At 39.1% G+C, this 25,868-nt stretch overlaps 1 protein-coding gene across 9 annotated transcripts in view; it reads left to right on the forward strand.

Annotated features, from left to right (window-relative positions):
• Positions 1-25,868, forward strand: part of TMC1 (transmembrane channel like 1) — a 312,031-nt gene that overhangs the window by 151,463 nt on the left and 134,700 nt on the right. Inside the window, exon 1 of one of the 9 annotated variants that reach the window (XM_081067292.1) lies at positions 311-346. The exons of the other annotated variants lie outside the window; for them this stretch is intronic. The gene's annotated coding sequence lies outside the window, so the exon portion shown is untranslated. Of the gene's footprint in view, positions 1-310; positions 347-25,868 lie in introns of those variants that run through there. 9 annotated transcript variants of the gene reach the window in all.

The raw sequence follows: 25,868 nt of genomic DNA on the forward strand, positions 1-25,868 counted from the left end.
TGCAACAACTATGATTTCAGACTAACCTCAGGGCTGTTTAAACGTTGCTCTGGGAGAAAAAGACTCATTTTTTGTTTTTCTTTTTTTTACAGTTAAAAAATACAAATAAAATGTGTTAGAGGGAAGATAAACTCTCTTTTTGAGAGAGCTAGTTGGAAAAATTGGATATTTATTGAAAATAGTGTTGAGTTTTCAAAGAAGAGAGGTACTGTAATTAAGAGGGCTTTATTGGAAGGACATGTGGAAATTACAGAAGTTAGAGATCTCCACCCACCGCCAGCATCACAGAAAAACAGAAACAATATAGCTGGGCTTCTCTGATTGATTTGCATTTTGGAACTGACGGGTGAGTGAGGATATTGCTGCTTGTCTTGTAATTCCCCGGAGGGCAGGCCCAGACCTGTTACTTTCTCTCCACAGTTGTTCCACCATTAGGGGCCTTCTTCCTGCAGGGCATGGTGATAGCCCGGGCTGCATAATATGACAGAGCCCAGGTATGAGAACGTACTCATATTTTTTCTTTGTTTCTAATTTCTCTCGTAATGGAGACGAAATGTGGCATTTTAATTCTGTGATAGAAAACTAAAACTGTGACTATATCCCACAATTTATGTAATTCATTTCATGTGCTATCACGTCTATTTCATATTATATCACATTTTTCTAACTAATAGTTTTTCCCTGGGGAAAATGCTGGGCAATTTTGAAATGGTTTGGGGACGTGATACAACGTTGGTAGGAGAAGGATATTCTCTCTAGCTCACTTCCAGTCCCACTTCCATGTGCAGCTCTCCTCTGTTTCGAATTCAGCTACACTTGCTGCTACCAGGAGACTTACTGAAGGACTTGAAGCCAAATGGATTGATTTTGATCAATCATTTCCCTGGATATGATGTCCCTATTGGATAGAGCTACTTCATAGACCACTGCCCAGCCTGCATATTGTCTGCTCAAAGGTCTGGGGCCCTCTCTTATTCCATTCAGATATGACCATTGTTGGAAGTCGCATAATACAGTATATCATCTGTGTACCAGTTAATTGGTTTTGATTCCAAAAAGCTTAAATTATAAATGAGTTGATTTCTTATATAATTGAAAAGTCTACCATTAGAATGGCCTTCAGATGAGGGTTGTTCCAGTGGTTCAATGATGCCAAGAAATCTATTTGTTTTTCTACTTCGGTGTCCACCGTGTTGGGTGAAGCCAACACTGTGGACAACCCAAACGTTGTCTACTCTTGCTGTAGACTTTGTTTCCATCAGGATAAACTAGATTATGCTGTGGTAATGTTATATACTGAATGCTTATGTTCCCTCCCCCCCAAAAAAAAATTTATATGTAGAAGGCCTAACCCCCAATGTGATGATATTAGGAGGTGGGCCTTTGGGAGGCAACTAGAGATTAGATAATGTCATGACGGTAGAACCCCATGATGGGATTAGTGTTCTTAAAAGAAGAGGAGGAGCCACCAGAGCTTCCTGTCTCTTTCATGTGAGGACACAGCAAGAAAGCTTCCTCTCTCTCTGCAAGCCTGCAAGAGGGTTCTCGCCAGACACTGAATCTGTCAGTACCTTGATCTTGGACTTTCCAGCCTCTAGAACTATGACAAAGTAAATATATGTTTTTCAAGCCACCCCCCATCTATGGTGTTTTGTTCTGGCATCCTGAGCCGGCTAATGGGGAAATTGGTGCCATAAAGTGTGGGGCTGCTGTAACAAATATCATAAAATGTGGGAGTGGTTTTGGAACTGGGTAAGGGGTAGAAAACGGAAGAGTTTTGAGTTGCATGCTAGAAAAGTCAAGATTACCATGAAGGGCTGTTAAAGGAAATTCTGGCAAAACTCAGAAAGAAAAGAGGAGAACTATAGAGAAAACTTCCATCTTCTTAGAAAACACCTAAATAATCATGAACAGAATGTTGGTAGAAATGTGGATGGTAAAGTCTATTCTGATGAAGTCTCAGACTGAAATGCGGAACATACTTAACTGAGGAGATTTCTAAGCAAAGTGGTGGTTCTTCCTGCATGCTTATAGTAAAATGCAAGAAGAGAGAAATAAATTGTAGGGGGAATTGTTAAGCATAAAGGAACCAGAATTTAAAGATTTGGGAAATTCTCAGCTTATCCGTATTACAGAGAGAGGCAAAGATATGGTAGAACAACTGCTTGTTAGGAGATCAGTGTGGTGAGAACCACACACCTAATCACCCCAGCAGAAACAGTGCCAGTTTGAACTGAAGGGGATAGTTGAATTTCTTAGATACTACAGGATTGGACCATGATGTTATTCGGCTGTGAAAATACGCTCCAGTGTAAAAAATAAGGGAAGAATAATCTCAAAGATTCTTCGAGATCATCAGGGCTGCCTGCCTCCTCAGTTCTCTTTCCTTCCTTTCAGGCAGTATCTTCCCTTCTCTGTAATATGCTCTCCTATTCATATTCAGTCATTACAGTACACTAATTACACTGAGATGTTACTGCTCCACCTGTCTACCACTCTTCATTCTACCATCTACGTGGAAAAGGACCTTTGATAGCTGCTCACGGAGCTATCCTTCTCTTCCTTTCTTTTCCTGCAGCTGGGAGCAGCACCAACAGTTGTTCTTCCAAGGCTATCCCCAGGATCTTCTGGTGAGGGTGGGATTGTCAATCCACACATTTCTGTTTAAGCCACAAACCGGGGGTCCACCCCAGCGGAGTCACTGTTCTCCTACTGATGGCCTTCCCTAGGCTTCTCTCCTTCTATCCCTTTGCCTGAGGACAGCAGTTCTTTCTCCACTTCTTCTTTCCAGGGCTCTGAGATGCTGATGACTCAAAGCTAATGCTTATAATTGTCTCTTTTTAAAGCCCCATGACCCCAGGAACTGGGTGATAGTTTTTCCAGTCCAGTGACTGAATGTCCTTGTTTTCTGGCATGTGGAGGCCAGTGAAAGAGTGGATGCAGGAATTTTCAGGTGTCTCTTAAGTGGAGGTGGCAGAGGGACCAGAGGAGCAGATAGGTGTTCCATCTAATTACGCATACAGGTGTTTATTTAATTTTACCTACAAAAAAAACGGAGACTAGTTTGTTGATTTTAATGCAGTATAACTTAAATGCAATAAAGAGCGCAGATCATAAGTGTATAGTTTGATGAGTTTTGCATATGTGCACATCTGTGTAATTACCAGCCAGATCAGATAGCTTTTCTAGCACTTAAAAACTCCCTTTGCTCCTTCCTGGTCAGAATGTACCCCAAGGGGTTTACTTCTGAAAAGGATTATATTATAAAATATCAAACATAAAGCATAGAGAACAACAAAATGTACCCCCATACATCTCTCATCCTTATACTCATCACCCAGACCCAGTGATTATAAAAATTTTCCCACACGAGATTCATCTATTCTCCTTCCCTTTATGTGTATGTGTTAAGTATTTTAAGCAAATCCCAATATCACATTATTCTATTCCTATATGCATCTCTAAAAATGTGGAGATTTTCTTACATAACCATAATGTCACTATTATCCATGATTAAAATAAATCCTTGGAGTCATTTAACACACAGTACACATTCCAACCTCCCCAATTGTCTTTGTATAATTTATTTGTTAAAATTGGGATCCAATCAAGGTCCTGCGTAGTAAACTCTCTCTCTCTCTCTCTCTCTCTCTCCTCTTCCTTTTTATTATTGACTTGTTGAAAATGCTAGTAAGTTGACCTGCAGAATGTCTCACGTTCTGGATTTGCCTGTTTCCTTCAGGTGGTGTTTAACTTGTTCCCCCAGCTTCCATTTTCTTTTTCAGCTAGAAGTTGGCTCTGAAAGCTTGATCCAGTTTGGGTATCGCAAGAGTATGATGTTATGTACTTCACATTGCATCACTTTGGGAGGCACATCAGATCTACTTTAATGACATAGCTATTAATTAATTCACCACCTGACCTATCCATTTCCTTATCAACCTTTTATCGAATGGTTACTACATTAGCTTGAAACACTTATTCTACAAACATTTATCAGAGTCTCTATTGAGCACCTTTTATTTGCAAGAGGTAGGCAAAACAAACCAGTTGCTGATGAGTATAAAGACTGTTCATATATCCTCAGCCTGTAAGTAACCCCCGACCCCCTAAATTTGGGGTTTCTATTTTTGAAGCCAATTTTCTAGCCAGGGAAAGATATGAATGGAAAAATACAATGGGAGCCTGGAGGTTCCCCAATGTCTAATTAATCCTATTACCTTTCCTTCCTTTGCCTCGCCTCTTCCTTATTCCATTCCTTTCCGTTCTGTCTCCCATTTTCCAATTATTTTGTCCTCATAGTGTGCCAATTATATTGCGGATTAGTGTTAGAGGTGTGATGCACTAAATTAGTCCTGTTTGTGTACCATGGTGATTCACGATGGAGCCAGCGATATAGCAGATCGTACAACAACCTAATCTTGCGAAAGAGAAAACTGATATACAAAAACCTTGTTTTTTATTCAAGCTTACGCAGTGAGTAACCCCAATAATTAAAGACTTCTTTATTGAAAGCACCCAGTACCATACCTTTTGACAAGCAAGCAGCGGGGACTTTTTTAAGCAGAAAGTTAGTCAAAGGCACATAGTGTAAATCTACACCAAAGTACACCTGATAAGAAATTGTATACACTGTCCCCTCTGGAAACTGTTAGGTGATGTATTTAAATAGTTGGTTGGGGCAGCTTAAAATAGAGTTGTACGTCATTAAGCCTCCTTCATAGAATTTAAATGTTAAGAGCTTTCATTCCACCTTGAAGAAAATACATAGCTAACTAGAGAAATGAAAGTTTAAAAAGTAGGAGAAAAAAGCAAAGGAAAAAACCACTGGAGTCTCTGGAAAAAAGTGTGTGAGACACTTGATTGTCAGTGGCTTATACATATGTACAGTGAAAATCTCATTTTATGATAGTGTGGAAGGTACATCAGTCACCAGCAACCTTGTAAATATTTGAGGATTTGATTTCACAAATTGAAATACAGTCTGCTCAGGGCTTTGCTGCTCCTGTTACAGAGCTGTGGCAACTATCGCGAGATCGCCATGCGGGAGCCTTCTCAGATGACGAGATGTAGAACTCCTAATAAGAAAAGTTGATTAGAGAAGACTTTCCAATGCTGCCTCTTTTGAGAAGCACAGTTTACATGTGTAATGGACAAAAGTTCCAGCCACTGAGTTTTTTTCTGCGCAGAATAGAAAGAAGGACACAGTGCTGTTCACATGGGGCAGGAAAAGTGTTTTTGCCAAGCGGGTCAGCGGGACACAGGGGCTGCAGGCCTCACAGTAGTGCAGATTGGCTCAGATTTCCTCAGCTTTGTGGAGCCGCAGTGCTCTGTGACAGATTTCAGTTTCTGGAAGAGGAAGGGCCACCTTGAGGGCACCTGCTGTTCACCCTGTATTAGAATAAGATTGAAGATTGGTAGTAGCCATTTGTAGCAACTGGCACGGGGTGAGCCACACGTGTCAGCCCCAGGAAAGGAAAGGGCCGCATCTACCAAGCTTTCCATCGTGTGGCCCTGAGTATGAATAAAAGTTAGTGCTTCTTAGGGACAGGTAGAGAGTTGGTAATGATAAGTCTTATAAGTCCCTGGCCCAGATATAGGCGCCTCTGTGCCCTTGATGTTATTAGGAGCTGTGTTGTGTGTGTTGTTTCTCTCTCTCTCTCTCTCTCTCTCTTTTTTGTAATTATTATTTTTTTTTAAGGAGTGCGTTGCTCGCAGTGGCCCCTGCGGGGATCCACGGTAACCTTGGTGTTAGTAGTACCACTCTCTAACCAACTGAGCTAACCGGCCACCCTGTTTGATTCTCTTAGTATAGAACGACAGTATTAATAATAAAACCCAGATGTCGGCACAGACCCTCTGATTTCTGCCTTCTCCAAGATTTCTGCATCTTCCCAGGGATTTGTGTTAGTTCAGGGCTGGCTCCTACTTCTTGCTTGTGGGAGAAGTCATTCCATATTTCTAGCCTCTCATCTCCCATGCAGGTTCCCTTCTCCTTACCCTATGCTGAACCGAACACTGTAGTCATCCCCTTTTCTTTGAATTGCATGAAAAAAAAATACCCTCATATAACAGTCTTTACTGCACATTGGAGAGCTCAGATGGTGGTTTATGTCCTAGCAGAGCAAACATCTTAAATGAAACACTGGGAAAAAAAAATCCTCAGCCACCACAGCATTGCTTTTTTGTTATCTTTTTTGCTCCCTCCTTTACTTCCATAGCCTCCTCCTCAGATATGGAATAGACCCTATCCTCAATCCTTGAGGACCTTCCTATATATCCAAAGACAAATGAACATTTCTGCGAAACCATCTTCTGTTAAACCAATGTCCTTGCTCTGCTAAAGCATCTTCTCTAGATCTCCATCTTCCTCACCCACCAGTCTCTGCAATTGAAACAGGGCAGCATAGAGATTTATTTTCCCAGTGACGTGAATTATATCCTCTCCCTGTTCTTCCAACGTAGGAGGCAGGTTTCATTATGGCCAGTTTTGATTAAAAAACAAGGTGTTCTTTTTTTCTCCAATTCTAGAACAATAATGTAATGGGGCATTATAAGGTACTGATTGTTTCCTGCTTCATAATGTTATCTGTTGTTACTTATATCTTTTTCCACCCCCAGAAGTTGATGAAGAGTGTAGCAAATACGGTGGACACAGCCTTGATAATAAAATTACTAAATTCTCCAAGGCCCAGGGACTGGTTTGGAGCCAGGAAATTCCTAATCCTTGCCTTCCTACTGCTTGTTAGACCAAACTGGTTTCACAGTTTTTAACAGTGAGCAATGCTGAAAGAGGACCGGCTAGGAGGAAGAGGATGCCTTTTGGGAGAAAGCAGAATTCATATTGTGGAAACTATTTCTTCCTACTCTTTTTTCCATGGAAGAGAAGGACTTTGGGCTTGTTTCTTTCCTTTTCCTGTACATTTGGGGATATCATCATCATTTGTTCCCTCCTCTCCACTTGGTTAGGTGCTGACAATGATTTTTTGTCTTATAGTTGCTTCCCATTGGACCGGCAGAGTTTGATACTAATTGGGCTAAGAGAAAGTGATAGGAGAGACATGGCTTAACGAGGAGAGAGAATACCTGGGTACACCTGCATTTCTCATCTATTTGCAAAGATACTTGGTTCCTCTCCATTAGGTGGATGCCAAAGAAGATGGATGGGACAAAAGCCTTCCCTAAGATGGGCTGACTAGTGGGTCAGTGGATCCCAGTTTCAAAAAGTCTGTAGGTTGAATTTGCCAAGGGAAGGGCTGGGGAAATGGGTACAAAGGGGCCAAGTTGAAGCTGTATTTTCCAAACCATAGACTATGCAGAGACCCCCCCCCCACCTTCAAGACCCTCCAATGAACCAACAAATGCACAGCCAATACTTGGACAACTGCCATGTAGAAGAGACCACTGACCCTGCTATGTTGGTATTAGAGAAGCACCAACAATCACCAGAAACGGATATCAGAATTGCCATTTTCTCAAATAAGACACTGTTGCTCCCCTCCTCATCCATTGCCTGAAATTTTGGGGATAGGCACAAGTTGGAGAATTAGAGAGGAGAAAGGGAAAAGGTATATTGGACTGTATCTCTATAAGGATCTACTGTCTTTATAGAGAAGCAGACCATGCCTTCAGTGATGTATGACAAACAGTTCATACGTGCTCATGAGACTAAGTTTAAATTTTCAGAAATTTGGCCAGTCGTTCATTGGTAGCTTGAATCAGCCATGGTAGGAGTAGTTAAAATAGCACTCAACACATAGGGGAAATCAGAAAACGTTATAAATTTAGGCCTTTTGATTTTCTCTCCTATCGAGAGCTGGTTCGCCAGCAGGCCTCTGCCTTCCCCATGCTCCCCATCCCCCAAGCAGGTACACTCTGGGACAACCAGAGCCTGAAGTGGTAACTCGTCTCTTTTACTAACCAAAGGGGACTAAAAAATGTTAACACTAGACTGAAACATAATTAGGAATCCTTTTCCCCAGCAAGAAAAAGGAGATCAACAAAAGAAAATTGTGCCAGTTATTAGAAAAACAAAATGCTATTCTCTATTTCTACCCCAATGGGTTACTATGCCTCTGTAGGGGAGGAAAAATAATTTCCCCTCTATCTTCTGAGTTCTGAGACCCCTACAATAACAGACAGATTAACAAAAGAAAAACAAACAGAAATTTATTAACCTGTATACCTCATATACATGGAAAATACCCAGGGAAAAAATGAGTAACTCCCCAAAGTAGCTTAGAATTCAGTCTTAAATAGTATCTTGATAGGGAAAGGGAGGGAGGATGCAGACCTCTTCGGGGAGATTTTAGGAAATGATTTTAGGAAAGGTGAATGTGTCCTTAGAGGATTGGGTCTTTAGATGGGAGGGATAATAATTTGTGACAAAGTTTGTCTGGGTATAGTGTTAACTTCTAATCTTCTCTCCTGGGATAAGAGTCAATCTTCTCTGGTTGATGAAATTCCTGGGGAGGGGATTTATGACAATTGAACTTCTTTTAGAGGTGAGTTCAGAGAAAGCCTTTCCCTGTGTTTGCTGTTTCTCAAGTGCCTATAGCTCAAAATAATCAATATACTGAAGTAGCATATTTTGGGGTGGCATGTCCTGAACTCTGACAGTCATATTTTGTGGCGACATATTCTTCTATCTTTTACCTCAGTTATGGGTTGAATTGCATCCCCTCCCCCCAAAGATAAAGTTGAAGTCTTAACTCTACCTCAGAATATGATCTTATTTGGAAACATGATCTTTATAGAGATATGACCCTAACCCAATATGGCTGGTATCTTTACAAAGAGGGGACTTTGGACACAGAGACAGACACACACACAGAGGGAAGGTGATATGAAGACACACAGGGAGAATATGGCCATATGACTAGAATAATGCATCTACAAACCAAGAAACTGATGATTGCTGGCAACCACCAGAAGCTAGAAGAGACAAGGAAGGAATCATCTCTAGAGACATCAGAGAAAGCATGATCCTGCCAACACCTTGATTTTGGACTTTTAGCCTCCAGAACTGAGAAATTAAATTTCTATTGTTTTAAGCCAGTTTTCGATACTTGTGATGGCAGCCCTTGGAAATTCATACAGCCTCCAATATCCAGTTGCAATAACTGCCATTTATTGATTATTTACAATGTGTGTGGTTTGTACAATACCTTGTTTTATTTATATTACCTAAATTAATTTTTATGGAAGTTCTACAAAGATGAGAAAACTAAAGCTTCCATTGGTCATTGCAAAAGAGCATCACAGAAGTTTCAGAGGAAGGAGGAGCCTCAGACAGCTCAGAATCAACAGGAAACTATCAATAGATTCCTCAAGGCAGACTATAAGGAGCTCGGTACTTACAGATGGAGTTATTGTCATTCTATCCAGACTCATCCATTGCTCCAACTTACTTAAAAACTGGAAATGTATCTTTTGTCCTAAGGAACATGGCAGTAGACAGGGACATGTTCATGAGCAACCAAATAAATAGGATATTCTCAAACAATTTGTGATTAATTCAAGATATTGTACCTCTTAAGCATCGATGCTCCAGGGAAGGATAGCTGGCCGGGTATCCCAGTTACCCTGGGCCAGATGCTTTAGGCTGCATGATTTAGCAAGAATAAAATACCAGGGACACAGAGCAGAGCCAAGTTGAGAAGGGAAAGTATTCTAAAATGCCAGTCTGAGAGGTAGTGAAATGGCAGCAGGGTTGTGGATGAGCAAATAATTACCATGATTCTGGAGCCAGGAGGATTACTCAGTAGGCCAAAAAATGTGAGATCAGCTGCTTCTAAACTACTATACCCAGCTTATTTTGCAGCTTTGACTTAAGTCTTGAAGCTCATGTCTTAGGGCCTGGATAAAAATTGGGGGTTTCCATCCAATATCAACTGACGTTGTAACTTTGGGGGTCAGAATATCGTAAATGAAATCAGAGTTTTAGAGGATATCAGAAGATGGCAAAAGATAGGATGTTCTGTCTTGGAGAGCGTGTCTGCTAGAATGAGGAGGACACTAGAACCTTGGAAGCCATGGAGTTTTTTTTCTCAAATTGAAAGATTTTGCTCTTTATATGGGTAGAGAGAGGCTCCAGATGATCGTTGTGTTTTCCTGACTCACGTTTTAGATTCATGGAAAGTCTTTATTTGCTAAATATCTCCTTCGTGCTGAGCTTTATGCCAACTGCTGGGGACACAACAATGAAAATGCATCTTACTGTCAGTGAAAGTTAAGTAAAAATCTTATTGCGAGGCAGATGTTCAAACAACAATTAGATGTGATGTAAAAATTAGTACGAGAGATCAGCACACAGCGCTCAGGAAGCTGAGTGAAGAGGCACCAGGTTCTCAGTGGTGGGGAGTGGGCGGTCAGGAAGGCTCCATGGAGGAAGTGTAATTATGGAATTGGGGTCCATGCAATAGGTCAGCAGGCGCCAAGTTACAAAGACTCTCAGGTGCAAGGCTGAAAGCCATTTCAGGGAGTCTTTTAAGCTATACGGTGACATGATTCAATGTGTACTTTAGAAAAATCTATGGCAGCAGTATGGAGGAAGTGACCAAAATATATAATTTGGTTTACTTTGTTCTAAATGACAATTTTACCTTTAACTGTGTATGTACCTTATTGACTATACTTAAGTAACCAAATACACAGATTTTGAAATCCTGTGTTACATGCCTGTATCTACCTTTGTCAATGATTCAGCATGTGCTTATGCTCCAGTCTTACAGTTGTACAATATTATGTGTGGAAATGGTTCAGACTAATATGCTGTGTTCAAATGTACAATCTCATGATGATCACCAATACTGTAGGCTGTCTCTCTTTTAAATAAGTTTTTCCATCATATCTTTGGCTTTATAAAATACATTAACAGAATTTAATAATAGATTTCTTGGAATATGGTTGTATGGTATGAAGTATTCTATCCAGCAAAGTAAAAAATACATGGTAAGAGTAATCCTACAGAAATCCTGCTGTTCTCCAGTCATCATGGGAATTTTTTTTCTAGTTATTTGCAAAACAAAAAATAAGTATTCGCATGCATTTAGTCACAAAAAAACTAGAAGTCCTTAATGATGAATCCAGTTAGAATTTATTTTCTGTTTTACCCTTGTTGAACAAACACAGAAAGGCACTGGAGGCTTTGGCTAGAAATAAATGATAAAGATTTATTCAAGGGACTTAGGGTTTGCAAACTGTAAACACAACTAGGCAATGCCCAGAGTGTTCTGAAGAAGAAAGAAAAGCTAAGAGTTCTTATAGTAAACAGTACATTCTTGAGAAGAATCACTCCTGCGTTCTTCACCTCTGCTGAGGTTTGAGATGGTCATCCTCTAGATGACCAATGATCATCTGGACACATGACCATGTTTTCCTTAGTCCTTCAGGGAGTAATCAGAGGGGGTTTGACCTATACCCAGGCAGGAAGCAGGACTGGAAGGATGAAAAGCCTAGTTAAAACAAGAAGAGAATTGTTTCCTCATACTTCTGTCTACTTGATTTTAGACTTTTAGCCGCTTGACTATGGTGACTCCATTTTATTTCTTCACTCTATTTCTCACCCTATATTCTGTGTTAAAACAGATTACTGGGTCCTAGCCCCAGAGTTTCTGATTCTGTTGGGCTGAATGAGGCCTGATAATTTGTATTTCCGACAAGTTTCCCAGGTGATCCTGTAGCTGGTGGTCCAAGGACCACCCAGAGAGAACCATTGCTCTGAAGTAGTAAAGGCTAACTTTTAGTGAGCACTTTCTATGTTCCAACTGTGTTCTGCATATCTCGTATTTATTTAATCCTTATGGCAACAAGAGAATGCAGGCATTTTTAGCATCACATGGAAGGGTAACAGAATGTGTCACCCTGAAATATGTAGCTTGGACATAAGGATTATTTTGAGCTGATTATTTTGAAAAATTGCAGATATGAAAAGCTCTGCAAACACAGTAGAAGGTACCCTTTTGTAAGGAAAATGTACATTTGTAAAGGAACTCTATTTGTAACGGTGTTTTTCTCTCTAGACTAGGAAGAGAAGGATGGCTCTAAATCACAAGAAACCCTTATCACTGGAGAAGGCACCAGACTTAAATCTGCATAATAACCTTACCCTTGTTTACTACCCTTTTCCTGGCAACCTCCCCAAAACTGATCTCCTCCCACTTATCTTTCTGTTTAGCTGAAGATGGTATTTAAGTGGGAGTAACTCCCTGAGAGTTACTCATTTCCCTGGGTATCTCCCATGTATAAAAGAGGTATACATGTTAATAAACTTCTGTTTGTTTTTCTCTTATTAATCTGTCTTTTATTACAAAGGTCTCAGCTAGTACTCAGAAGGGTAGAGGAAAACTATTTCTCCTCCTCTATGACATTAATTACATATGAAACTGAGACTTGAGAAATTAAGGTAACTCAGTCAAGGTCACTCAACCAATAAGTGATGGATTAGGGTTGAACTCAGAACTGTATACACTATTGAATTGCTGTGATTTTCCTGTTAGTGAATTCCTATCTCCCAACCATGCCACTAATCCAGAAACTTTGAAACACTGGGAACATTTTATTAGTGTGTTTTGGGACTGATGTTATTTTGTTCTAATACAAATGTCATTCTTTGTGAAAACATGTTTTTAGGTAGAAATTTACTTCATCCCCAATGAACATTTCTGATGATAGGGAAATTGCCGTATCTGTGGACTCATGACAAAGATAAAGAGGATCTACTATTTAGTTTTTGTGTCTTAGTTTTGGGAGGTGGTGGGAGGAAGAATAAATTGCTACCCGCTATAGATCATTTTATTTTCATTTTATTCAATGGCATTTATAGTACTGTAGATGGATGTGGTCTTGAGTGCTTTGTGGAGATTATTTTTTCAATAGTACAGATGGCTCTGCTAAATATTTAAGCCATCTTGGGGAACAAGAGTATGATCCTGTCTCAGGGGAACTTGGTCACGTAAATCACTTTGTTTCAAGTGCTGTGGCCTCTGGAAATCTAAAATGGACACATATTTTACTGGTTTATTAACTCATTGCTGGAGTCAAGCTACAACTTCATGCCTGACCACGCACCAGGGATTGTTTTTTATTGTTTATTTTACTGGCTTATTGCCTGTTTTCTCTCTACCCATAACCATCTGTACATAATATTCAGCAAATTTATGTCCTCTCTCTCTCTTTCTCTCTCTCTTTCTCCATCTTTCATGAATATGTCAGGTCAGAAAAATTTTTACGTTCTGAAGCTAAGTGTAGAGTATCTCCTCTGATCATGGCAATGTCATGTTTAGTTTTAAAGCTCTTGTCTTCTTAGAATATGACAAGGTCAAGGGCCCAGCATCATTTGGTGATAAAGCTTTCTAAATTATAATCTCATTATTAAGGAGGAAATATTGATGCCCAATATGCTTTCGTTCAAATATACAAACCTAGGATATAAGGTGCTATGGAAGACAGAAGAAGAAGTAAACCAAGAGTGAAGGAATGATGGCAAGATCTTTTGTTGTAGAGAGGATAAGGTTATCAGACTTGGTGATTAGGATATTTAACGCAATTTTAGTTAAGCGTTGAAACTCATGGGAAGCTGAGCAAGCAGTTAGGCCCCTGTTGTCTGATATTATGAAATTGGGGTCGATTCAGTAATCAGGGAACTTAAAATTTTCTATCAATGTTTAGAAGCTTGAGGATGTAAGCAGAGAAGTAGAGGGCAGGGAAGGTTGCGGGGGCATGTCTGATTCTTGAGGTTGAATGGTAGGAAAGGGTTTAAGAATTGTAGTTGTTAGAAAAGATAGCATTGGTCTATCTGACTATGGGATTTTGTGTCAGAAGGGAGACAAATGAAATCAGATGGCCAGAAGAGGATTTAGGACAGGATTTTCATCTTCCCTTTTTCAATTAGGATCAGTGGGTCAGAGATAAGAACGACCTATACTGCTCTCAATACCTTCTCCCATTAAACATCATGGGAGTTTTGCTTTGATCAATTTTATATATTAGGTCTCTATGCTGGGGATTTCCCATTCGCCCCCCAGGTCCACTCTCCACCTTTCCACACTCTGCTCTGTGACTCAGCAGGCTGACCTGTCAGGACCATTGTGTCAATGGAGTAGCTTGCCCTCCTGCTTCTGTTTGGGCTTGACCATTGGGGAACACTAGTGTGAGATTGGACGGAAGGAGACTGTGAAGGAGGTATCCATTCCTCTGGCTCCCTTCCTACAGGGTCATTTTGGTCCTTTCTCTTACATAATAATGCTCAGCTTTCTTAGCCTCTTGATCTTTATAGTCTGACACACCTTTGAAAATGCCTGCAAAAATTATTCCGCTTATGCTTTACTTTCTCAAATTACTCAAGTTGAATGTTCCATCTGGACCCTGTCTGACACAAATTTTATATAAGATTTCATTATAAAAACCTGTCATTACTAAAAAAAATAAATGTTCGAAACCAGGAGACTAGGACAGAGGTTGGCACACTTTTTTTCCTAAACAGCCAGATAGTAAATATTTTTGGTTTTATGGGTCATACAACCTTTGTCATCACTACTTGATTCTGCTGTTTTAACGACAAAGCAGCAATAGACGAGCAAATGAATGTGTGTGGCTGTTTTCCAGTAAAACTTTATTTATAAAGATAGGCAGTGGGTTTTTGTTTGTTTGGTTTTTTGGTCTACGCGTTGTAGTTTACTGAACCCTGATCTAGGACAAGCGGACACCTGTTTAATCTATGAGAGTTGTTCTCAATCTGGGACAATTTTGCCTCCTAGAGAATGTTTGTCAATGTCTGGAAACATTTTTGATTATCACAACTGGAGGAGGGGTGTTACTGGATCTAGGGGTAAAGTCCAGGGTACAATGCACAGAGTAGCCCTCCATAACAAAGAATTATTCTGCCTAAGAGATCAGTAGTGCCAAGATTGAGAAATCCTGGTCTGAAAGAGGTTAAGGAGATTGTCAGTTTATCCACCAGCTATTAGGACTGGCTGTTTTTTTTCCTTAGCTCTAATTTTAACATCATTTTATAATACTTCTTAGAAAAGTGGGATATGATGAATTTATTAGGGAATGTGATAGTTTCCTCATCAATTTTTTTTATCCCTCAAATCATTAGTCATATTAATCTACCTTAACTTACTCGTTTTGTTCCCTAAGTATCTTTTGGATGGATAGTGGAAGTGTTCATTCCTCTTAGCAAAATTATGTCTGTCTAGTACCCTGAAGCTGTGTCTTCCTAGATTTCTTTGGCTTGTTCATTAAGATAAAGGACTACCCATTGAAATAATTACATTTGGGCCAATGGAATAAATATGAATATGGTATAGGTGTGGGTGGTGGGTGCTGAAGGAGGGGGGATGAATAGCTGAAACTGAGAACATTAGAATATTAAGACGGGGTACGATTTTTTGTGTGTGGGTGGGGTGGATGGTGTGGGCTAGGTGGGTGGTGGGTTAGATGGGATTAGTGAAGGTGTTATAGGTCCAAAGTCCATGTGTCTGATGTTTCCAAATGCCAAAATTCTAAATATCAGAGTTTGGAGTAAAGGTTTATTGATCAAGAAAGTGCCAACCTAGAAGATGGGAGCCCTGGTGGTAACCCAAATCCATCTTAAGAAAGTACAGAGTTCAGGCTTCTTTTATGTCAAGGGAAGGGGAAATGGGAAGGGCTGTTTTTGTAAAACTAAAGCCGCAAGCAGAATCCCTCTAATGATTAGCATGTCTATATACAAGACTAAGCAGGCTTGAACAAGATGGAGTCAGAGAGACCAAGCATTTTACTCTGTTACAGTCCCAGGAGTTGGGAGAGAACGAGACATTTTATTAATGGTGAGAGGGAGGAAGAATGACAGCTGAGAAAAATGAATAGTTAGGAAAGTATGTTGGGGAATGTGCCCCTGAGCTAGTACTTTTGATTGTAATCTTCTGGGGCTCTGTGTTTAAGACTGACTACCTTAAATTAACATTTCAGAAAGGGAAGGAGAGAAATGGATAACTCCAACATGGGTTATTGTACTTTAAGTTTTAAATGAATCTGTATATTATCATCTTAAAACCCTTGAAACAGAGCATAACTGAAACAATTGTATTCCCTGAACTGAACTGACATTTCTTTTGACGAATGTTCTTGTTTAAGGTCAGGGGACTATGTCTGGCTCCACCCCTTCAAGCACACATATATTGTTAATTAGTGGACAAGCTGAAGAGAAGGGCACGTGAAGGTCTGTGTCTGGATGACATCATAATTTGATCAACTGGACAGCCTGGCAGTAGCCTTGAAGAGATACTTAACTTTATGGAATGACTTCGTTATTGCAACCAAAGCTATTAAGTTTAAAGGTCCATGAAGATGAGATAAACAGTCATAAAGGCCTTTTGAAATTCATACACAGTGTATTAAATGGATTTAATCGCTGTCAGTTAAATATGGTGATGTTAAAGCAATGTCCCTACACTGACAAAACTCATCAACTGCTTAATGGGGGACAAAATTTTGAGAACAGTGTATGTCGTGTATTACTTATACGTGATTTTGGAGTCAGCTTTACAGGGTTTTCAAGGGAATAACTTCACTTTACTATTCTGCAGTGGAAAATAGCTCTCTACTGGTCCATCCTTCTTAAAATTAATTTTAGAGCTCATTTTTTTCTAGTGGACACTTTTATCATAAGTCTAACTTATATACTAACAATCTTTAAAGATCACTTTAGAATAATTATCATCCTGAATATCAGTGAAAGATGTGCAATTGAACCAAATTTAGCAAATGTATTAAACATGCAATCTAGTCTTAATCCTAGCTAATATTATTTTCTGTATGCCAATATACTATACAGTTTATTTACATGGATTGCTGTCTTAATTCTCCTGATAAACTGGAAGCATGGGAATTGTTGTCACCCTCATTTTACAGATGAAAGAAACTTATGCATGAAGAGGTTACATAATTGGCTCAAAATCATGCTGTAAATGGTGCTATTGGAATTCGCACCCAGGAGTTTAATTTCCAAGCCTACACATAACCACTCTCTTATGCTGCTTGCCTTTTCTGTATTTTTTTGGTGGCAAATATCAGAAGACAATTTTGAGGGCATTCTGGTATGTTAGATCTTAATAATCCAGGTAATAAAATTGTCTATAATACACAAAAACTGTGTGATCTTGGAGAAATCATGTAACTTGCATCAGTAAAATGAGAAATTGTACTGAGTAATTTTTCAAATACCTTTTCTACTCTACTATGGTGAGGCCAAGATAGTGTGTAGATTTTTAAAAACCGTATCCTTCGATCAAATAGTAATCCTATTAAATTATTTGGAATAGACACTTCCCAGATTAGTAAAATGGAATCAGAAACTCCACAGTGAAAAAGGAGAATATTGCTTGAGTCATTCCTTTGTTATAAAAGGGATGTTTTGCTAGCATAGAAAATTCACAGAATTTTGGAATCTAGATCATGGCTAGGGCCCTTGATAGCTTCCTCATCTGAAATCCAGAGAAGTTCAGGGACATGTTCTAATTTACAAAGCTAGTGAATAGTAGAGCTGGGCTACAATGATCTGGATTCAGATTCCATGGCTCTTCCAATGAGTCACAGCAACTTCTGCCGTCATTTCCCCAAGTCATGAAAAATTCACTGGCCGATTTTAGTCTGAGTGGTTTAGTGTAACGGAAAGATCGGGGTTTGAATCTCAGCTCTATTCTTACTAGACATGAAACGGTAGGGAAAGTTAAAATGAAAATATGTGTGTATTACATATATGTGTATATTCATATACATTCATATATAATAATTGGGATTTATGTATACATTATAATGTTTATGACCATCAGACTGAACCTCAGAGCCTAGGACTGACATACAATAGGGGTTGTGTCACTACTAAACTATGTGTTTGCAATTGTTGAATAAGAACTTAAGCAGACAGGTCAACCTATTTTGTAACTGAGGCCAAATGATGGAATGAGGCTTGTGTGTTGCAGTTTTCACAGTCATATGAATAAAGTTCAGTGATGAGAGAATCAAACCATGAAAAGGGCACAGGCGGATGGGTGAACCAGATTCCAAAGAACCTGTCCTCTCCACCTCACAAGTCAGTATAATATTTATAATGAAAGGAATGGCTCCTCTTTATAAAGCCATTATCATCTATGAAGTTAAATTAGTGTTGTTGAATTCAACGTTATTAGCATTGCAGGTCTGTTTGCTTTGAGTTTGTAAAGTAGTTTAGTCATGTTATTATATAAGAACTACATCATAAGTAGTTTATATCTCATTTTGTATTACATATTTAAGTAACATTATTATAATATACGAAATTAAGTAAAAAATTAGAGAGGATTTTTTTCTTTAAGAACTATTCATATATTTTCTTATGGGAATGAAAAATGCTTGGTAGTCCAGGATGAGGACTCTTTTTCAGTGTTGGAGATTTTCTTAGACCCTCACATGATGGCAGGCAGCTTCACGTACAGCTTCACAGGCAGCTTCAAATACATTAACTGAGACCATACAGAATGGTAAGCATATTGTGAATTCAGTAACATTCCAAAATAATTTCATTCATCACAAAGACATTTACATGCATTTTACAAAATGATAGTACATGAAAATAATTGCATGCACTGCTATTCACTACAGAATGATTTGTAAGAAAACAAGGGTAGAAAAAGACTCTAATGTCCACCAGTAGGGTCTGTGTGAACTCATGATGTTATATCCACATAAGAGAAGATCATGCACCTGAGAGATGAAACGAGGACTATTTCTATACACTGCCAGGAGTAATCTCTAGGATAGATTGTTAAGTTAAACAGAAAGATAGACAAAATATGAATTGTAAGCTACCATTTACCCCAGAAGTATGTGTGTGTGTATGTATACATATATACACAAACGTGTGTGTGTGTGTGTGTGTGTGTGTGTATATATATGTATATATATATATAAATTTATAAATATATGTGTACACATGATGGTTAACGTTGTGCCAGTTTGGCTAGGGTATGGGACCCAGTTGTTTGGTCAAACACTAGCCTGGATGTTGCTATGAAGGTATATTTTAGAAGTGATTAACATTTAAGTTACTAGACTTTGAGTAAAACCGATTATCAGGGTGGATCTCATCTCATCAGTTGAAAGTCTCAAGAGCAAAGACTGAGCTTTCCCAAAGAAGAAGGAATTTGGCCTCAAGACTGCAGAATCAAATCTTATCTGAATTTCCAGCTTGGTGGCTTGTCCTACAAATTTTGGCCTTGTTAGTCTTTATAATTGGGAGCCAGTTCCTTAACATCAATCAATCAGTCAATCAATCAGGCAATCAATCAATCAATCAATCAATCAATCTCTTTCCATATATATACAAATGGAGGTGAAGAGGATAAAGAGGAAAGAGATAGAAGCAAGGCTTCTCTGGGTATAGATTTTTAGTAGATTTGACTTTGAAATCAAATTATTATTTTCTATAACTAGAAAAAATAAAAAGGAACAATTTCTAAAAAGAAAGTAAAAATAAACATATTAACCTAACTGTGCATTGAATTGGTAACAAAACCACACAAAAGAAATTTTCAAGTGACTTTAAAACATATTAATTTGACCACACATCATTAGTGATATATAAACAAATGTAAAAGAACTGCAACAATCATAGTTTTCAACAATTACACTGTTAATAATAATAATATTGAGGATGACCAGTAGACATATAAAAAGATAACGTCACTAGTCATCAGAGAAATGCAAATTAAAACCACAGTGAGGTATCACCTCACACCTGTCAAAATGGCCATCATCAATAAATCAAAACACAACAAGAGTTAATGAGGGATGTGAAGGGAACCCTCATGCACTGTTGGTGGGATTGCAAATTGGTGCAGCCACTATGGGAAACAGTATGGAGATTCCTCAAAAAGTTAAAAATAAAACTACCATATAACCCAGTAATCCCACTTCGGGGTATTTATCCGAAGAAATCCAAAACACTAATTTGAAAAGGTATATGCACCCCTCTGTTCATTACAGCATTATTAACAATAGCCAAGATATGGAAGCAACTAAGTGCCGGTCAATTGACAATTGGATGGTACATATGTGCATGGACTATTACTCAGCCGTAAGAAAGAATGAAATCTTATATTTGCAACAACATGGATAGACCTAGAGGGGATCATGCTACGTGAAATAAGTAACACTGAGACAGATACCATATGTTTTCATTTACATGTGGAATCTAAAAAACAAATGAACAAACAAAACAGAAATAGACTCATAGACACAGAGAACAAACTGATGGTTGCCTGATACGAGGGACTTGGGGGACAGCGTGAAAAAATTGAAAGGATTAAGAAGTACATATTGGCAGTTACAAAATAGTCCTGGGGCTGTAAAGTATAGCATAGGGAATTTAGTCAATAATACTGTGATAACTATGCATGATGTCAGTGGGTTACTAGAGCCACTAAAGGGGCTCCCATCATCCAGAGATGTAGTAATTTGAACAGTAATAAGAATAACCATTTTTAATTCACAGAGATGTGAATGTAATCCCAACGTAGATAGACATAGCATCATTGTTAAAAATAATGGAATATTAGAAACAAGCTAAACATTCAAAAATAACGTGTACTCATGTATGGGAATGCCATTTGAACTTTGTTGTAGAAAAATAGTTTATGATTTACGAAAATATTTGTGATATGTTACTAAGTAAAACAAGTTATAAAGTATGCTTACAGAATATTTCAGTTTGCTAAAAAGAATGCATGTACAAATATACATCAAATGAAAACTCGATGAATATACCGTGAAATGTGAATAGTCATATCTGTGTGGCAGGATTACAAACAATTTTAGTTTATTTTCTCTTTATTTCCCAAATTTCTATAGTTAGCATGCTTAATTTTATACTTTTTAATATAAATCAGAAATTTAATACTCTGGCTAGGAAACTGCTGATCTAGTTCAACGTTTTTCATTTTCAAAATGAGCAAAAGTGAGATGACTAGACTAAGGCCACCAAAGAAAAAAAAAGTCAAAAGTAGAAAAAGAAAGGAAAGAAAGTAGAAAAAAAAAGTAGAAAAAGTAGGAAAAGTAGAAAAAGAAAGTCAAAAGAAAAGAAAAAAGTCAAAAGTAGAAAATGTGGTTATCGTTTTAAAATTACATTTGCATTATTTTGAAGTTAACCTGGATTCCCCATCTGTGTGCACAAAGCTTTGTACTTATCTCCTACACCTAGAGAAAAGTGGCCCAGTTTGGTACAGGGGAATCTGTCATGGACTGATAATAAGTGACTAAAAGATTGAGCTATAAGAATCTTAAGTCTGGCCAGGGTAGATTTGTAGTGATTATATTGCACTTCAAAAAATATTTTCAATGTATTGGTGTAGTTAGCTGACAATTCACCAGTTTAGAGAAATTTGGCTTTGGAGGGGGATCCTTCTCCAAAATGCTTCATGTAATTCCCAAAGAGACTGACACCAGGAATCCACAATCCTGATGCACCCAAGGAAGGGCTTTGGCACAAGAGGGACTGTGTGAGTGTTTACACCAGGAATATTAAACTCATTTTCAGCTGATTTGAAGCGTAAAGCAAACGTATTTGCAGGGTAACAGTATAATCAGCCACAATTTATGGTGCAAAGAAGAGAAACACTGGAGAACAGGAAAGAAACATCTATGGGGAAATAATCTCATTAGGCTTGGATCTTCAAATTTACTGTATTAAAACAGATGCAACTTAGAACATATTTGTTTTTAAAAGAATTGAACAAGAAAACTAGGTAAATGAACTAAAATGCAGTTAAAAACCGAGAGACCAGGAGACATGCCACATCTTTTGATTCTGGGATGAGATGATGTGCTCTTTAGCCAGACTGAGAACAGTGAAGGGGGTTGTCATTACTTTTCCTCCTCCTACCCTAACTTTGAATCCAGCGAGCAGAACAAGATCTTTATTCTGCCCTAACTCCATGTCTGATTTCCAATCTTATTAGTTTGAGTTCTACTCTGATTTTCTTTGGATGTTAGGTGAACTGAGGGCGCAAGGGAAAACAAAATAAAGGTCTCACAGAAAGCACAACGATAAAGAGCTGGTTAAATAAATGAGGATCACCCATATAATGGAATAATACTGTTTTGATTACCAATTGTTTTCTTGGCAAAGGGACTGAGATCCTGGTGTGAGATGGTCATTTCTGCCTTATCTTTGTTGGCCCACACTGGCTGCAATTGCCTTTTTGCTAGTATCACTGAGCACAGAAGTACCAAAAGGGGCCTCTGTGCATCCACGCAGGTTTTAGACATCCTCTTCCTTGCTCCGATTACACAGGAATCCTAAATTCCTTACGGAGACGTGATTACCATCTCTGCCAATACACTAATTCCTTTCTTTGCTTGCTGGCTTGTGGAATCCAAAGTAACCAGTTGATGATTGTAGCTTTAAGTTCAGTGAGAACATGAATGTGTTTCTTGGTAGAAATATCATCCTATATAGGGGTCAGTCCCGTATTTACCCCTTAGATACGCAGCATGGACCCATGCGTTCTAGCTATTGGAGAGAAAAGCATGCATCCATGATTAGCCTTGTGCATGTGTCACATCCTGAAGGACAATGCCCAGCCCACACAGGTTTGTCTCCAAGCTAGTGCCTTACCTGAGCCTTTAACAGGCTGTTTCATCATTGTTGGATGAAATGGCTAATGGTAAGGCTAATGAAATGGCTAATGAAAAGGCTAAATGGTAAGACTGGTGACTCTCATGATAATGAGCACATTACTGCTCTTCCTGTGCTATAAAATGATAACTAGGTTTTAGGTAATATTGCAAGGGACACCATGTTAACAAATCGAGTATTCTGTAATACTGGGCACCTTGGATGGTGGTACTGGTAGAAGCACTGTAGGAGGAGAAGGCAAACACATATCCAAAGCACGTATTGATTCTGGTAGGGCCAATTGCTATCTTCTGCAAGATAGATGATTCTCATTTCATTAGTATTCCACCAGGTGGCTTAGCTCGTTTCCCTGAGAAATGGTGCTACACCAAGGACTTGGCATCAGACTCTGCTGCTGACAGCTTGGGAATTCAGCAGTGGAAGTAGCCAGATCATCTTTTGTGAGAGGGTTCCCTCTCATATTGTTATACCTTGCATAGTCTCTATTCAGTACTATGGATACTGTTTATGGGCTTGTTGCATGGGCACTGAGGCCAGAAAAGGGAGGCTAGCTAAGAGTCACAAGAGGGTCATCCTATACACGTGGTCATTGAGAGTCTTCTCTGTTGTGGATGTTCTTTGGTGGGCATCAGTGTGAGATCTGCTTTGTGTTCATTCCTATAGGTTCATCCACATACTTCTTTTCTAGACTTCCTTTTCTCTGATCCTCATATCTTTTTTTTTTTAATTCCAAGTTCCTGTGCAAACGGTCAAGACATTCATGACTGCTTAAAAGCTAGTGTATATTCAAGGATCTGATCTTCCATATAAAGTGGACAGCCAAGTGTGTTGCTCGTTGTTTTGCTCACTAGGAAAATTTCTTATCTTTCTTCTTTGAGGCCACCCTAAGTGGGGATGTAATGCCATAGTAGTCTATTTCTGGCTAGAGCTAATAATCCACACCAACCCAATGTGAACTGAGACTGAGCTATTTTCTGCACCACTGGTGGTTTATAGGTAGCAGTTGTGGCAACTGCCTGTGGACCACAGGGAGAAGGTTTATGTGGTGTTACTGCCCAAATCCATCACTCACCTGTAGTGTGTTCTGACCACAGCACCTACCTGTGGCTCAAGTGCATCTACCCTAGAAGACCAGCTTGGTGAGGGATTAACTCACCAAGTAGTAGCTAATGGACAGTAGTGAGGATGACCTGGAGAGGGGGTGGTTAAATCCTGGGACAGGTAGGACTGAGTAGAAGTTGGTGAGAGGCATGTCAAAGCAGAATAGGTCATGAGTTTGATATTGGACCCGTGGGTCATCTGAATATAGATGTTGTGGTGGTTTTAAAACACGTTTGAAAATTCTTTGACATTCTTTCTATCAAAAGGTGGAGTCTTTATCTCCTCCCCTTGAAACTGGCTGGGGCTCAGTGATGATCTTAAAAAATAGAATATGGCAGAAGTGATACTGTATGACATACAAGGCTAGTTTAGAGAAGGCTATGCTAGTTTCTCTGGAGACAGTTGTTCTGGAAGCTGTCAGTGCCCTTCAATCAAAGCCCACCAGGAATATACTTGTAGTTACACAAGTTGGATTTATTACTTATAGCAAGGAAGAATGCAAATCACGGGGAATCTTGAGGGGTTTCCTAAGAAGGTGTTAGAAGGAAAGTATTATAGCATTTGGGCTTTGGTTCGGTGATTTAGACAAAAGTTTAAGGAAGCCGGGACTTAGTCTAGATTGGATGCTACCTAAAAAAGTGGGGGTAATTCTATGGTTGGATAGTTTGTGGGTACCATAGTGACCTTGTTTTTGCCTGTACTTATACAAAATTATGAAGTGGACTTGTTTTATTTCATCTTATCATGGTCTCAGAGTAACCTTGTCTGAGGTTGGTATCCCATGAGATTGTTTATGTCCAATAGGAGAATAACATGGCCTAGTTGTGAATGTCAGATCAGTTCTGAACATAAGTTCTTATTCAGAATTTTCAGTCATGTAAGAAGTTTAGATACCTGGAGGCCATCATATGGAGTGATCAAATACATACATATAAGTATAGAGAAAGATGACCCAGAGTTCAAGTCTCCAGCTATTCAAGTCTTCCAACCTGGGTGACAGACATTTGAATTAAGAAGACTCTGAGATGATCTCAGCCCCAGCCATTGTTTAGTCATAATGGCATGAGAGCTCTGTGCAGTGAGAACTGCCTAGCTAAGCCCAGTTGACCTTCAGATTCATAAGAAAAATAAGTCATTGTCATTGTTTGAGTCACCATTTAAGGTGGTTTGTTGTACAATAATAGATGACTGATACAAGCGTCTGGTAGGTAGTTGGCTTTGTAGGTCTGGAGCTCAGGAGAGAGATCTGGCTTAGATTAGGAAGTATAGATTAGGAAGTTCTTTAGTGAGGAGAAAGCACTTGAAGTTATTTGAATGGATGAAGTCACCAGGGAGATAATATATATTGATAAAGAAAAAAAGAACCTACAATGGTACCTTTAATGACAATACTGTGGCGGCCGGATGGCTTAGTTGGTTAGAGCGCGCACTCTTAACAAGGTTGCGGGTTCAATTCCCGCAAGGGATAGTGGGCTGCGCCCCCTGCAAATAGATTGAAAATGGCGACGGACTTGGAGCTGAGCTGCGCCCTCCACAAATAGATTGAAGGACAATAACTTGACTTGGAGCTGATGGGTCCTGGAAAAAGCACACTGTTACCCAATAAAATAATAATAATAATAATAACAACAACAACAACAACACTGAAGGGATCAAGAAGAAAGAAGTATTTGAAGTGTTTGCAAGGAGACTGGGAAGGAGTGGACAAGGTGATCAGATGACAACCAAGAGAAATAATGTCCAGGAAGTCAAGAATGAGAGTATGCAGAGAATGGGATTGTTTTCCAGAGTGAAATGCTATGGAGGAAGATCAAGTAGGACAAAGACTGGAAAGTGTTCCTTGGACTTAGTAACAATGAATTTACATTGTTAGCAAGAGTACTTTCAGGGAAACTGTGGGCTAGTCAGTGATGGGGGCAGAAGCCAGACTGCAGCATCAGGAGGGAAGAGAAGAGGAGAAGGAGCGTACCAGTGCCCACGCTGCTTTACTGCGTCGTGTTGACTATCTCCATACCTTTTGTCTGTATATCCTTCTTTTTCTATAATTCAATAACCCGTAAAACAAAAAGACATCACATCATGTCTTGAACCCTATTATTTCACAGTA

The sequence above is a fragment of the Rhinolophus hipposideros genome (genome assembly GCF_964194185.1).
Source record: "Rhinolophus hipposideros genome assembly, chromosome: 11".
Lineage (NCBI taxonomy): Eukaryota > Metazoa > Chordata > Mammalia > Chiroptera > Rhinolophidae > Rhinolophus > Rhinolophus hipposideros.